This window comes from Gasterosteus aculeatus, chromosome 4 (genome assembly GCF_964276395.1).
Source record: "Gasterosteus aculeatus chromosome 4, fGasAcu3.hap1.1, whole genome shotgun sequence".
NCBI classification, from domain to species: Eukaryota; Metazoa; Chordata; class Actinopteri; order Perciformes; family Gasterosteidae; genus Gasterosteus; species Gasterosteus aculeatus.
In genome coordinates, this window is record NC_135691.1 from 8,922,407 (window position 1) to 8,935,327 (window position 12,921).

At 40.1% G+C, this 12,921-nt stretch overlaps 1 protein-coding gene across 1 annotated transcript in view; it reads left to right on the plus strand.

The window, feature by feature from the left end:
- pcdh11 (protocadherin 11) overlaps positions 1 to 12,921 on the plus strand; it is a 114,064-nt gene that overhangs the window by 84,073 nt on the left and 17,070 nt on the right. The gene's annotated exons all lie outside the window — the stretch shown is intronic.

The window sequence follows — 12,921 nt, forward strand, 5'->3', positions numbered from 1 at the left end:
ATACCCTCTTATATATTCTTCAAAACACAAATCAGAATAAAGTTAGTGAGACTGACCATGGGGTGACCCAAAAGCTCACACAGTCGTTCCTCCTCCTCTCATCTCGCTTTCTCTCAATCTTCTGAGGGGTAAACGCGTCAGCTATTCCTCATATGGTAAAATATGCAATCTCTGCCTGCCAGTCTATGAGCGAGTTTCGGGTTAATCCTCATGAATACGTGACTTTGTCTGCATGAATAAATAAAAACCTGCTCACTGGGTAATTGAGGTGCCGTGGCACCAACAAACGACGACACGATTTGTAAATGGGATTTTTTTTTTTTTGCCCTGAACCGGACCAATGGTGTTTTATATCGCATTAAAGCACTGACCAAAATCAAACACAATATGAAGTAGATATGACATTGAAATGTTGGATTTCTCCATGCGGGCTCTGGAAGAGTTCTATTATTTTTCCTTTATAAACCATTTGCCCCAGTTCTGCAGATGGTGGTAAAAAACACTAAACAAGCCATTGATTTTAAAATTATTTGAGTCTGTGAGCAGGTGAGAGTAACCATTTAATGTAATGAAACATATATTTCAACTAATAAACATCTAACAATCATTAATTCCCTAAGCTAAATTGTGATTTTTTAATTCCCTTTATTAAACAGACAAGTTGAGGCTGCAGAGTGCAATGTATTTGGAGAGAGACAGAAATACAAGGGGATGCAGCAGCCGTGATTCCATCAAGCCTGGTTCCATTTTGTATTTAAAGTGGTCCAAATTATGGTCAATTTTGGGATGTGTGTGTAAGGGATTCCATATGTTCATCCCTTTATAGAAAAAAATGCCTGTCTAAAGGACCTTTTGTGACAAAGCACTTACCAGCAGCGCCCCTGTTAATTGAGCCAAAAGCCTCAAAGTTGTCAAAATGTCAGAAAGAATCTCAGCAGCCAGGTTAGGTAAACATTTCTGGGTTGTAGGGCTGTAGTGTTGTCCAATTTAAGGCAATTATCAGACCATTGGTTATACAGGCCGGGCGGAATATCGTTTCAACCGGTATAAGAATACCATACAGCAGAAATGTTTCCTATCGTCATACTGGCGTCAAGTCATGACTACTGTCGCTCCTCGGCAGGTGGTTAAATTTATCTTTAATGCTCACCACAACAAACACTCATCAACACCACGACACAACAGCTTGTGACGCTTAAGCAATTTGTAACATTAACAATTGTACATTTATAAAATAGCCCGCTCACGTGCGTGCTGTGTACAGCTCGCCCGCTATCACAAGCAGAAGTAACTCGTTACATGAAAACACGGGAAAGAGAGAGATGCACCAACACAACTTGTGGCCAAGAGAGGAGCTGTGTCTGTTTGGAGGGTTTTTGAAAAATCCCACAGAGGTTAACGTTAGATCAGAAAACGATTTATTGCAAAGTTTGTCGAGCTACTGGTATTACCTCTGGTGGCAACACTAGCAGCCACAACAGCTAACACGCTAACGAGCTACGGAGCTAGCACGCTAACAATCTAATTCAACGGCCAGTTGCGAGCAAGCGGTGAACAGCTGTTCAGGTGGCTGGCGGCCCTTTTTGCGGTCAGTGAATTACTTTAAAAAAAATACCGACATATACTGGGAAACCGTCAGAATCTTCCAAATACCGTGATTTTTGGCCATACCGCCCAGCCCTACAGCATATAATGATTAACAATTCTAACTGATTCAAGTGTTAGACCTCTGTAAGTTGTGCACTAATTTTATTTTATTTTGAACTCTGTTTAATGAACCAAACAAAATCAAAAGGACATTCATTTGTTAATAAACTTGGATGTGGATGTCCTTACACACGCTGAGAGTAACTGACGTAGTGGAACATGTGAGATTCATTTCACCGCGTGAGACCTTATTGTTGTTAACCACGTCACTCGCGTAAGTCGCTAATGGGTTGATGATCAACCCAACCCAACCTTCTGCTAAACCTATCTGTGTGTTTACGTTTTCTGAACGTAACTCAGTGCGAAGACAGAAGTTTATTTTGAGTGATAGTTTTTCAGCCTAGAATGAAATGAAGCATTTGACTTACATTTGACATATTGGGGTGAGGAAAGTTAAAATACCATTTTTTGTAAATTATCACGATGAGAATATAATCAATTGAAGGTGTTATAAGTAGGAACTGGCCACCTGCTACAAAAATGCGGGGTACCAGTACAGTAGTGTCCTGGGTCGTCGCAATCTAAATATACAGTCCTCCATAGAGCCAACTAGTTCTCTTCCGCAGAGGTTATCTTCTTTTACCCCAAAAAGACCAGAGATGTATTATTTCTTCTATCTTGGGAGACAAGCACTATAATGGTTGACAATTCGGGTAGCGTTTACTGTAACAGCCAAAATACACAACTATTATGGACTCACAAGATCTGATGACAAAGAATGCCTTGGGAATGATATAATCAAACTCAGACAGGGCACCTCTAGCTTTTAGTCCATAATTTACCACCAAAGTACACATTTCTGGTGTTTGATATCCCACCAAAGCAAGCTCTGAGAAGTGCATTGATTTCTGTTGGTTCCTCTTTGCCAGTCCTGCCTCTCACGCCCAGTGCTTGACCCACTTATTTTCTCATCTTTCCCTGTTTTCTCCAGAGAGTTATGGCTGCACGTTGCTTTTCCCATTATAGTGTGAGTGGATGCAAGCCAAGTATGATTGCATTGTATTGTCTGTCTCTCTCTTGCTCATTTTCTCTCTCTCTCTCTCTCTCTCTCTCTCTCCCTCTCTGCGACTCATAACACACACACACACACACACACACACACACACACAAGTACACACACTGTCTACCTGAGTTAGGTGACACCAGCTCTGTTAGCCAACAAATAAATCATAGGACAAATTGACATATGTGCCGCAAGAGAGACAGCCTTTAAGGGAGTTGTTGAACACTGCACGGACTATAAGATTTTCAGCCTTGATAGTTATTGACAAAGCACTGAGTTTAAACCAAACCAAAGGCTCACACTAATCCGGTAATTCCACGAAATATCAATGCCATATGCGGCCGGACGGCGCCTTAGCATCACTGCCGCTGCCCTTTGGATGCAACCTAAAACAAATATACAAAAATATATTTAATCCTTAATGCATCAGTTAAAATGTTCGGAATTTTGCAATGAAAGTCTTCAGTTAGCAGAGAAGCTTGTGTACTTTGAGCTCTGTCTGCTTCCACCCTGTCGGAGAAATGCATGCTGTGTAAACCAGGCCTTCTAATGGGCCCGGATGCAGAGATGGGCAGTATTTCTTGTATTGAAAATACGTGTTTCGATTACTTTGAGTATTTTGTCATTTGTATTTGATTTGAAAAATCGAACGTAATAACAAAATACTTTAGTAACTTTGTATTTAAAATTCCTCAAATTACTTTATCAACGAATCCCAAAAAAGAATTCACAAGTTCCACTCTTCAGTTCTTCAAGTTCAACAGACAGTCAATCGTTGGTGTGTAAAATAGCTTTGCCGAGTTACACTGACGTTCTGTGACTGTAGGGGGTTCACAAGAGCTTTTTGTACATTATGTAGGCGAAACCTGAATCCTTTGCTTTACCAAATTGTGAGAAAATGAACTATATTTTAAATTACATTACAAAAATTACAAAATTACATTTATCGGCACCGATATATTTTGTATTTTTATTGTAATACATTTATTTCAGGCTTTGTATAAAGTATTACATTGTAACATCTTCTTGTACCTGATTGTATCTGCTCCTAAAGAAGCCATATGTTTTAGTGTGTTGAGAAGTGTTGTTTGCCGCACTAGAAACAGACATTAGCTAAAGCTCAGTGCTGGCAAATTCGCTCAAATTCAATGACCCTGTAAGTAGAAACTAAACAGTAGACTAACACGTAATGTTATGTTAAATAAAGGAACGCTCACTCAACAGACGTACCCTTATGTTTAAAACTGAAGAAGGTCAATATCTTGATCAAGCCACCTGATACGAAGAAAGCGCGGTTAAAAGCTAAAGTGAAGCCCTCAATGGATTCCGGGCCAATATGCTTTTGCTACATTTGATGAAGAGTCCCACTATTTGCCCAAGGCACAGTCACCTAAATATCCAAAAAACAGGCAAAGCACTCTTCTATAAAGCCCTCTTGGGATTTGGTTTGGTTGTGTGAGAAAGCTGAGATCTGTCATTTTTCCCTCCCTGATCCAGGACCTGGAGTTTTAGGTATTTGGTTGATCTTTTAAATCATTTAAAAATAGACAAAAAAAATTGGCCTGGTTGAGGTGACGGTTCCTAACAGTGCATACGGGGCTGTTGTTTGTCTTTTTATTATTGTATAGCCCTTTTTACTTATATACAGTATTGATTTGGTTCAAAATTATCAAAAACATCAAATTAGAATAGAACACAATGCTAAACTGTAATGTTTAATGATGTAATTTATGCATGGATATCTGTCAAAGGTAATCATTCATTACTAATTAGTAATTTGACTGGTGCTGTGAGATTTTCATTGTGATACTTGCTCAGCCAGAGAGGGCGAGGCTAAAGAAGGCTTGCAGGCAGCAGAGTTCAAGGCTTGATTTTTAGGTTTCGTTGGAAGGCTGCATAATATTTCTTAATAGGGTTGAAAGAAAGCTTGAGGCAGGTCTATAGGGATTCTCCTTTCCTCTACAGGATTATCATGTTTAAGCAGCTTCCTTGGGACGATCGAGAATGAGCAATATAAAAAATAGACTATGCAAATTTAGCCAATTTAGCTTTTCTTTCAAATTATTTGTAACATATACTGCCCATCCTGTTGTAAGCAAGTTCCAAAGGCGTTGGGAGCTGCACTCTGTTATGCCAAGTACATTGCTATCATTTTTCACAAAAACTGTTATTAGGACAATGCATTAGGAAGCTGATTAGTTTTATTGATGAAGGAATAACAGAGCAATTGCATATACCATAAGTGCTGATTCACAGAAGTATTTTTTCATTACCTAAATAATTCATATACGTTTTATGTCTGAAAAAAATACCTCTATTTTGGAAACGTGTGCCACTGGTCTCTCCGTTGCCGTCATTGCAAATATCAAAGGGGCATTCCACTTTATTGTTTTATGTAGTGTATCCATTGAGAAATACATATGTAGCATGGCAATTTTCTTTTAGAGCAAGTTGCAATTTTATATTGAAACAGATGGTAAAATAATAATCCAGTATTACTATTGATCCTCAGTGGAAGCTGAACTACAAAGGATCCATCATGCGGCGTGGTTGCATTTCCAGCCCACTGTGTCCGTGTCATAACCGTAAGACAAAGCCTGTTTTTATTAGCTGCCAAATCCGACCTGCTTCAGGTACCTCTCTCATATTGTCCTCTCACAGCAAAAGCATTTGCATTTTTCGACTGAGGCCGGATTTGAGCAACGACTGTGATTGCTCTCTTTGCTATTTAAATGTTTAAAGAAGACATGCAATTTGAATTGCTGCGGAGCTCATCAATATGAAATTGGACTACTGGAGGGAGACAAAATGTAAGGATGCAGCCGAGCACTCGGTATGCCAAAATCCAACACTCAACCGTCCAACAAATCTAACACTATTTTCCAATAAAGCAATAAAGCGGTAGACCTTCAGGAGGAAAAGAAAGAAATCCTTAGGCTACTCCCATTTGAGGATTTCCGTGGTTGTCAACAGCAAAAGTAACTTGCAACATTTTTCCTGAGCATCTGCTGCGTAAATCTCAAAAGAAAACAGAGCGGCTTTCAAAAGACGAAATGAATGATTAACACATTGAACATATTCAAAAACATATCATATGCTAAGCCTAGTTATTAATGAACCCAATCAAACTATATTAATAAAGTTACTTTTGTTAATTTTTGTCATTTACAGCTAGGAGACAATGTGTTTTAACAATAATAAACAGGATTGTAGCGTTAAGCATATCCATTTGGGGAAAACTTCATTGGGCCTCTGAGGTGTTTGTCAATCAAAGTCAGATCTAATAGCATTGCTAATGGCGCCAAAGCCCACCCGTAGATTTTTGCCCCCAAACCCTGCTGTGCTTCAAGATGTGTTGGCAGCAGAAAAATATTTGTTGTATTTTTTGTTCTCCAGGTTTGTCAGCAGCCTTGCAACAAAATAGAATTTCCCACTAAAATGATGATTCCTTCATGGAAGGTTAGGGAAGCTCCCAGCAAAGTAGGGGGCTGAGCACTGTTGACAACAAACTCCGTAGTCAAATTTTGTCTCTGGTTGACAGTAAGAGGATGAACTAATAATCAAGCTCCATCTTACTCAAAAGTAGCTCAATGGAAAAAATTATTTGTATGGAGACAGTCAGAGTTCAATAGACATTCTGTCATGAACTCCTTGAGCTGATAAAACGCACAAGGCAGGAGAGCAAAAGGGAGCTATTTGAGTTTACAAATTTGGTCATGGATGACTTTGTCATATTGCTTTTCCCTGCCTTTTGCATACCCTCTGCAAGCAAAAGGAGTGATGAACCGGCCTTTAAGAGGTCAGGAGAGGTCAATCTGTGGGAACGGCTGTTTTAATTCCGACGTAACTTAAAGGCGCTTTTAGCAGGATCGAAGCCGTATCGTCCGCGCCCGCCAGTCCGATCGTCAGCGCCACCCTATGATTTTAATGGTCTGGCCCGCTTTTGTTTCAAAGTAGGCAGTATCTGGCCCGAACCTAAAATGAGTTTGACATATAGTTTGTTTCCATACGTTTTTTCCCCCAAATTTTGTAGAGATATTTTGTATCACAATTCAAAATGAATATTCCAAAACGTGGACAGTTGTGGCCATCCATCTTATTTTGAAACCATACTGTCCCCTTTCTTCAGTTGCTGTACTTGCATCATTCTGATAAATTCATCGGGCTGTCAAACTGAACGCGTATAATCTATGTGATTAATGTGGCCGAGATTAATATATTTTAAAATAATATATTTTAACACAGTTTCCGGCACACTGGAAGTAAACAAAGTTGACCCTGGAAAACAAACCACCGCGTGCTGCAGTCCGTTAGATCGGAGAGACCGAAACGGTAGTTCAAGATGGAGAGAGCTTGTGTCAAGCAGAGGGGGGACGAGTGGCAAATGGACCACTTTACGCACCGCTGATCTAAGCTAGCTGCTGGGCTAAGCTAGCTGCTAGGATAATTAATGAATTTCAAAATGCAAAATTACAGTAATTAGTTTACTTTATATTCGTATGTGGTCATCTTGTTGCCCTGGAAAAACACATTGCTAAACAGTTCAAGGGGCACAACTGCTGGGCCATAAAAAGGGCAGCCCCGGTGCACAGAAATGTTAATATCTCCTGGACTGAGGTGTCTGATGTCTCTTCACTCTGATCTTCCCTTTGAATAGGTTGTTGATGTTGTGAACTCAAATTTTCACACAGTTTCGCCCCGTGCACATGTGTGTGTGTGTGTGTGTGTGTGTGTGTACATTTTGCCAGTGGTCTTGCAATCATAGGGAATAACACAGCATGATTGCACACTGCCCTTGAAAAAAATCTATTCCCTGTTGAACTCAAAACAGCCCAAAGCCTTTTCTCACCAAACTCAATATTTTTCCTGTATACAGTCAGCTATAGATGAACAAGAAAAAAATAAAAAAGAAACAACAGGATTTGATGTACTGAATTACAGTAGAACATGTATAGTACGATTTTACTCAATCGGCCCACACAAAAAAAATTCACCTAGTAAACGTAAGATGGAGTTGCCAGATAAGTGTAGATATATATGAGATCACAAAATATGAGCACATGAAATGAATGAACTGTGTTATTTCCAGTCACATGTCATGTGTATTGGTCTTTTTCTTCCGGAAACATTTTTGATCTGACATGCTTTCTCTTCTTGTTAAATGTCACTGACAGGTTTTGACATGAAAACTTAAGTTAGCAGTATTCAACCTGTCACACTGTATTTGTAAACAGCTTACGTTTCCTTCTCCACGCTTAGGGGAAAGGAGGTGAAGCCTGACGGCAGACAAGGGTTTTAACAAACATCCCCACATGCATACATAATGCCCCATTTCAAAAAATAAAAAAGTTTGCCGCTCCATTTAATACGTATAATTCTCTGAGCGCCCAGAGGATACCTTCTGTCAACAATTTCCATGTGCTGCATGCACTATACTTAGTAACCCTGAATCTCACTGTATGGCAACACAGTTCACCACTTCTCCCATCCATCCATCAAGGGAATGAGTGATTTAGCGTCATGGGATTAGGCCTCCTGAGAAATCCATGTGAGTCAAGTTTCTTGCAATAATCTATCTATTGATGAATTTCCCTACATTTCTGTGGGATGAGCTGCTTTTTGCTGGGCAAACTTTGGACGACATGCATTGGCTACATCAGCTGCTGCATGCCATGTCCACGTTGCAGGATTATTGATTCATGTAGCTAAGTGGTGCGATTGCTGTCCTACACAGCAGCAGACAAGGCCGATAGAAATCCTGTGGATTTTTGTGGCTCAAGCAGGTTTAACTCATCAGCAGAATGGGGATCCCCTAGGCCCTCTGGGACTTGGGCTTTGGGATACATCAAGGGCAGGTGTGAGGGACAGGTGACCTTCGACCTTTGCTTTCCAATACCCGACTTTGGAACACGATTTCTGTCTCCGAGCTCAGGCTTAAATCTTCGTCACTAGATCCATTTGATGATGTATTGAGGGTTAGCTGCCAGCTCGGGCTAAGAGCTCAATATCTAAGTGTAAAGACACACAAGGGACCCAGTGGGTCTGTTAAGTCCCCTTTGTTTTCTACTCATTTTGCGTTATTCAGCAGAAACACATTGTGAAGCACTGGGAATTGCCAAGACTTTAAGACAAATGTGCAGCATCAGCTCATGGTAATGAATGGTTTGCTTAATGAGCAATATTCACAATCAGTTTGAATTGGCTTTTAAAACCCAAAAGATAACCTCAAAAATGCACGAGCACTGTTGCTACAAAGGTGCGGTGAAATCCTTGAATATCCATATAGATTGCTGAAATATACTGGTAGTAATCCAATATTGCTTGTTCTTCTTACTGGTGGTCATTTAGTCCACCAACGGAATAAATCTGTTTTGTTTTTACATTCTGTTCCTAACCAGTCTTTGTCTTCAAAATCTTCCCTGAAACTGACTGCGCTGTAAATCGTGAAACATTTTGAAGGAGGCAGCAACGTACTAAATGTGCAACATCCAGCATTTACCAGACACATCAGATTATTATATTGTGTGTAAATCCCACTGCCCACCACAAAATGTGCTTACACAAACGTACACAGAGCGAACATTTTGTCACATTGACTCGGCAACTGGATGCAACCAAGGATTAAGGATGACTTGCTTGTCAACATGCACATGCTCAACGCACTGTTGATCCTTAAGTAACAAGACATTCGGTCAGTGCTGGGAAATGACTTCCTCTTTGTGAGGAGGTCTGTGAACGCAAAGCAACGGCAAAACATGAATGACTGGATACATCACGAAGGAGCAGTGAATAAGTAGGGACGTTTTGTATGGCCGCTTGCCTAATTTCTAGCATGCTTATTTTGTTGTGTGTAGAATTACAGACTCGTATTAAGATGAATGACTAAGTGTCAGCGGGCACTTTTTTCAACTAAGAAGAATGTGAAATCTTCTATTTAGTATTCAGAATATTTAGGTTTTTTTCTTTCTTCTCCATTTAAGTATTTTCTTTGTAACGCTGATTTGAATTATTTGTGTGAAACCATAAAGCGGTTATCTTTAAGATCTCTGACCACGTACAATATAACATTTTGTAATGATGCCGGTCACACAGCTCATTTTATTTTAGGTACTGCCTTTTTTATTACATGTGTACATTCTATGCTTATGCAACATGTGCATGGAAACTAGTGACTTGGTGGCACGCATGGCTAAAACATCAACCAGGTGGTGATTGGAATTTTCTCACCTTTTGGAAAGAGGGGAAGTAAACAGATGGCGAGCCTTTAGGGTCCACAGTACGTTGTCGACAACGAATCACAGTCTGCAGGGGAATGGAATGGCTGATAACCTCCATCCCATGGTTCCATCTACTGAATCCTAAGCAACGACAGCACACGCGGACATGCAAACCCAGCCACTGGCAACTGGCACGCCGGCTGAAGAATTGTATAAAAGTTGAATCCGTAAGGATGATCCATTGTTTTCTCATTTTCAGAAATAACATTCAGTCATCTGTTAATTTGTTCTGAATTAAATATTTAAGTTTTTTTAGTTCATTAAGTTTTCTGATCGTAAAAATCGAATACTGTATAAGCTAAACCTAGAAATGTGATGATGATGGAACACGCTATGTAGAATAGCCATTCAGAAGGAATCCACTTGGCGCTCGTACCTTCAATACAAAGCAATCTCGTGACTGTTTCCGGGACGTCCATTCAAAGCCCCTCTGTATGGCTCTATGGGACGATCCAAAAAGAAAAGAAGCAAAGACAATTGTCAGAAAACAATGCAAATCCTGTCCTTTGTCCAGTTAACACAAAGTGGTTCGTCATGTTCTTTAAATTCACCAGGTTTTCAAAATAGGCTTTTAAATCCTATTGTGGCAGAACAAGGCAGCGTTCTCAGAATAAAATATAAAAGGAATAATGTTGTATCTAATTGCAGTCCCGTCTCTGTTCTCCTACTGGGTGTAATCTGGCTCCATTCATGTTCTAATCACAATTCAGTCTGTGCTGCAGAATTACCGCCCAACATAAATTCAGGCTGTTATAATTACACCACAGGCTTTGGCAGCAGCTTCTGAAGTCATCAATATGAACTACACAGATAGAGTTAGTTGTTTTCATTGACGTCTTAATATTTGAGGGCGACAAGGAAAACTGGACATTAGAGAGCCACTCCATCCTGTTCCGTTGAAATTGCAACAAGTACTTCAGCCGCCCGCTCGCTCACTTCGAAAGCTTCTGCAGCACAATAGTGTTTAGCCTGTTTGTATGTGGCGGGAGGTCCTCCTTCCAGCCGCGCTTCCACGAGGATTGTTGCGGCAGGGAATCCAAGCTTCTGCCGAAACAACAGCTGTTTCTACTCATGTAATGGCTGCAGGACGACTGTTCATATCCTGGCTTGTTGAAGCTGTCACAAATCATTAATCTTGGGCCTGTCTGTGGGGCCACGCTGTCAAGTCGTTTCTGGACATCTGTGGATAGACAGAAGTCTTACACATCGTTTAAGGGGTCGCCTCACACCTTTGAAATCTCACAAGACAGAACCTATTCCTTTTACCACATACTTGTGTGAGTGTAAATATGTTTTTATTGATTATCTGTGTAACAAACATTGAATGTATAAAGAGAACATCAAACAAATGAAATGTTTCTTTGCCAAAAGTGTAGTGTAGAAATAGAATATATAAGCAGAAACAACAGCAGAAGGAGCATGAAGCTGGCCCGTGTGCTCTCCCACGCCCTCAGGATCAACGGATCAGCAAAACCAAATAAGTTCTACACATATGTGAAATACCTAACCTATTCTATGAAAATAGAGGGCACGTATTACGTTTCTATGAATATTACAGCGGTGTTTGTGAGTTACTGCACAATCAGATATGAGGCCCAGCTGCTTCGCCTCTTCTCCATTTCAACTGCACATGCGCAAAGATTTTCAGCTTGAAATGCCTTTAATCATACATAAATTACATTTATAGCACCGATCAGTAGAGACATATTAATATTTATTTTATTTTATCATTATTTTCTTTTATTAGTTTTCGTGGTGACAAGGGCTCTGCCTGCTCTGCCTCCTCTGCCTCTCCTGCCTGCTCGTCCCTGGTGTGCACTTGACTGTTCAAGGACTACCAGCACTAATGGTGGGGTTTGTTTATGTCTTTCTCCCTTGTGCAATGGTACATATGTTGTAGTGTGGTTATATTGCTGGGAACTGTGCAACAGAGAGCTCTGCACATGTACCTCAGACCAAACGGCTCATCAAGGGGTTTAGCTGCAGCATAAGTGAAGTCTTGAGTAACTTTTCATGCAAGACATTGAAGAGAACCGCTAAGGGACACTATATGCCCTCTACTGGTGAATAGAAGCAAATAATTGAGTTTCGGTTCCTTCCATACGTAGTCACTTGAAATAATGGGCCAATTAATAATTATTCAAATGCTTAAGACAAAGGTATATTTTATGTAAGCAATGCATCTCGTTCAGTCTTGATCTTCAGAGCCACTAGCTGTATGTGCAGAGATGATTACAGGTTACAGTGATTAAGAAATAGGGAAAGTCCATTTTTCATTTTTCATTTTCATCTACCTATTGCTGGTGTTTGCAAATTGGAACAAATTAATAATGAAAGAATTCAAGCGTTAAAGTGAGATGTACATTTTAGCACAATCCATAATTGCTTTTTTAAAGACTAGCCTTGGAAGTAATTAGAGGTCGCAGTACAAAACACTAACTATTCAGATAATCACCATGCCATTAACACTTTAGGGGCTCTATTCTGTTATCAGCTACTTGGAAAGTCTGCTTCCCCTCCTTGATTTTGCTTCAGTCTTTAGACACAACATGTTGAATGTACTACTGCAAAGGTCACCGTGTAATACTCTCAGCGGATCGCTGGTCCAGAGAGTTATTGAAAAGCCAAAAAAACGGTTGGTGTCATTATTTTCAGAAACACGGTTGTTTGGCAGCCCTGTGCTGAGCAGAGTAAACTAATTAGAAAAAACCCATCTCCTTTTAGTGCCTGACCTTTTTAATGGTGGCAATTGACGAACTTGTGATCAAGTGCGAATTTCAATATGGAGGGAAACTCATCCTTATTGATCAAATTAAAAGGCAGCTCGCTGGAGAGGAAACACGGGATGACAGGTGTATTTTGTCATACTTTTTTCCAAATTAGCTTTAGCGGATAGGTCCAACTTTCCATGAATGCATACATGTTAACGTCACA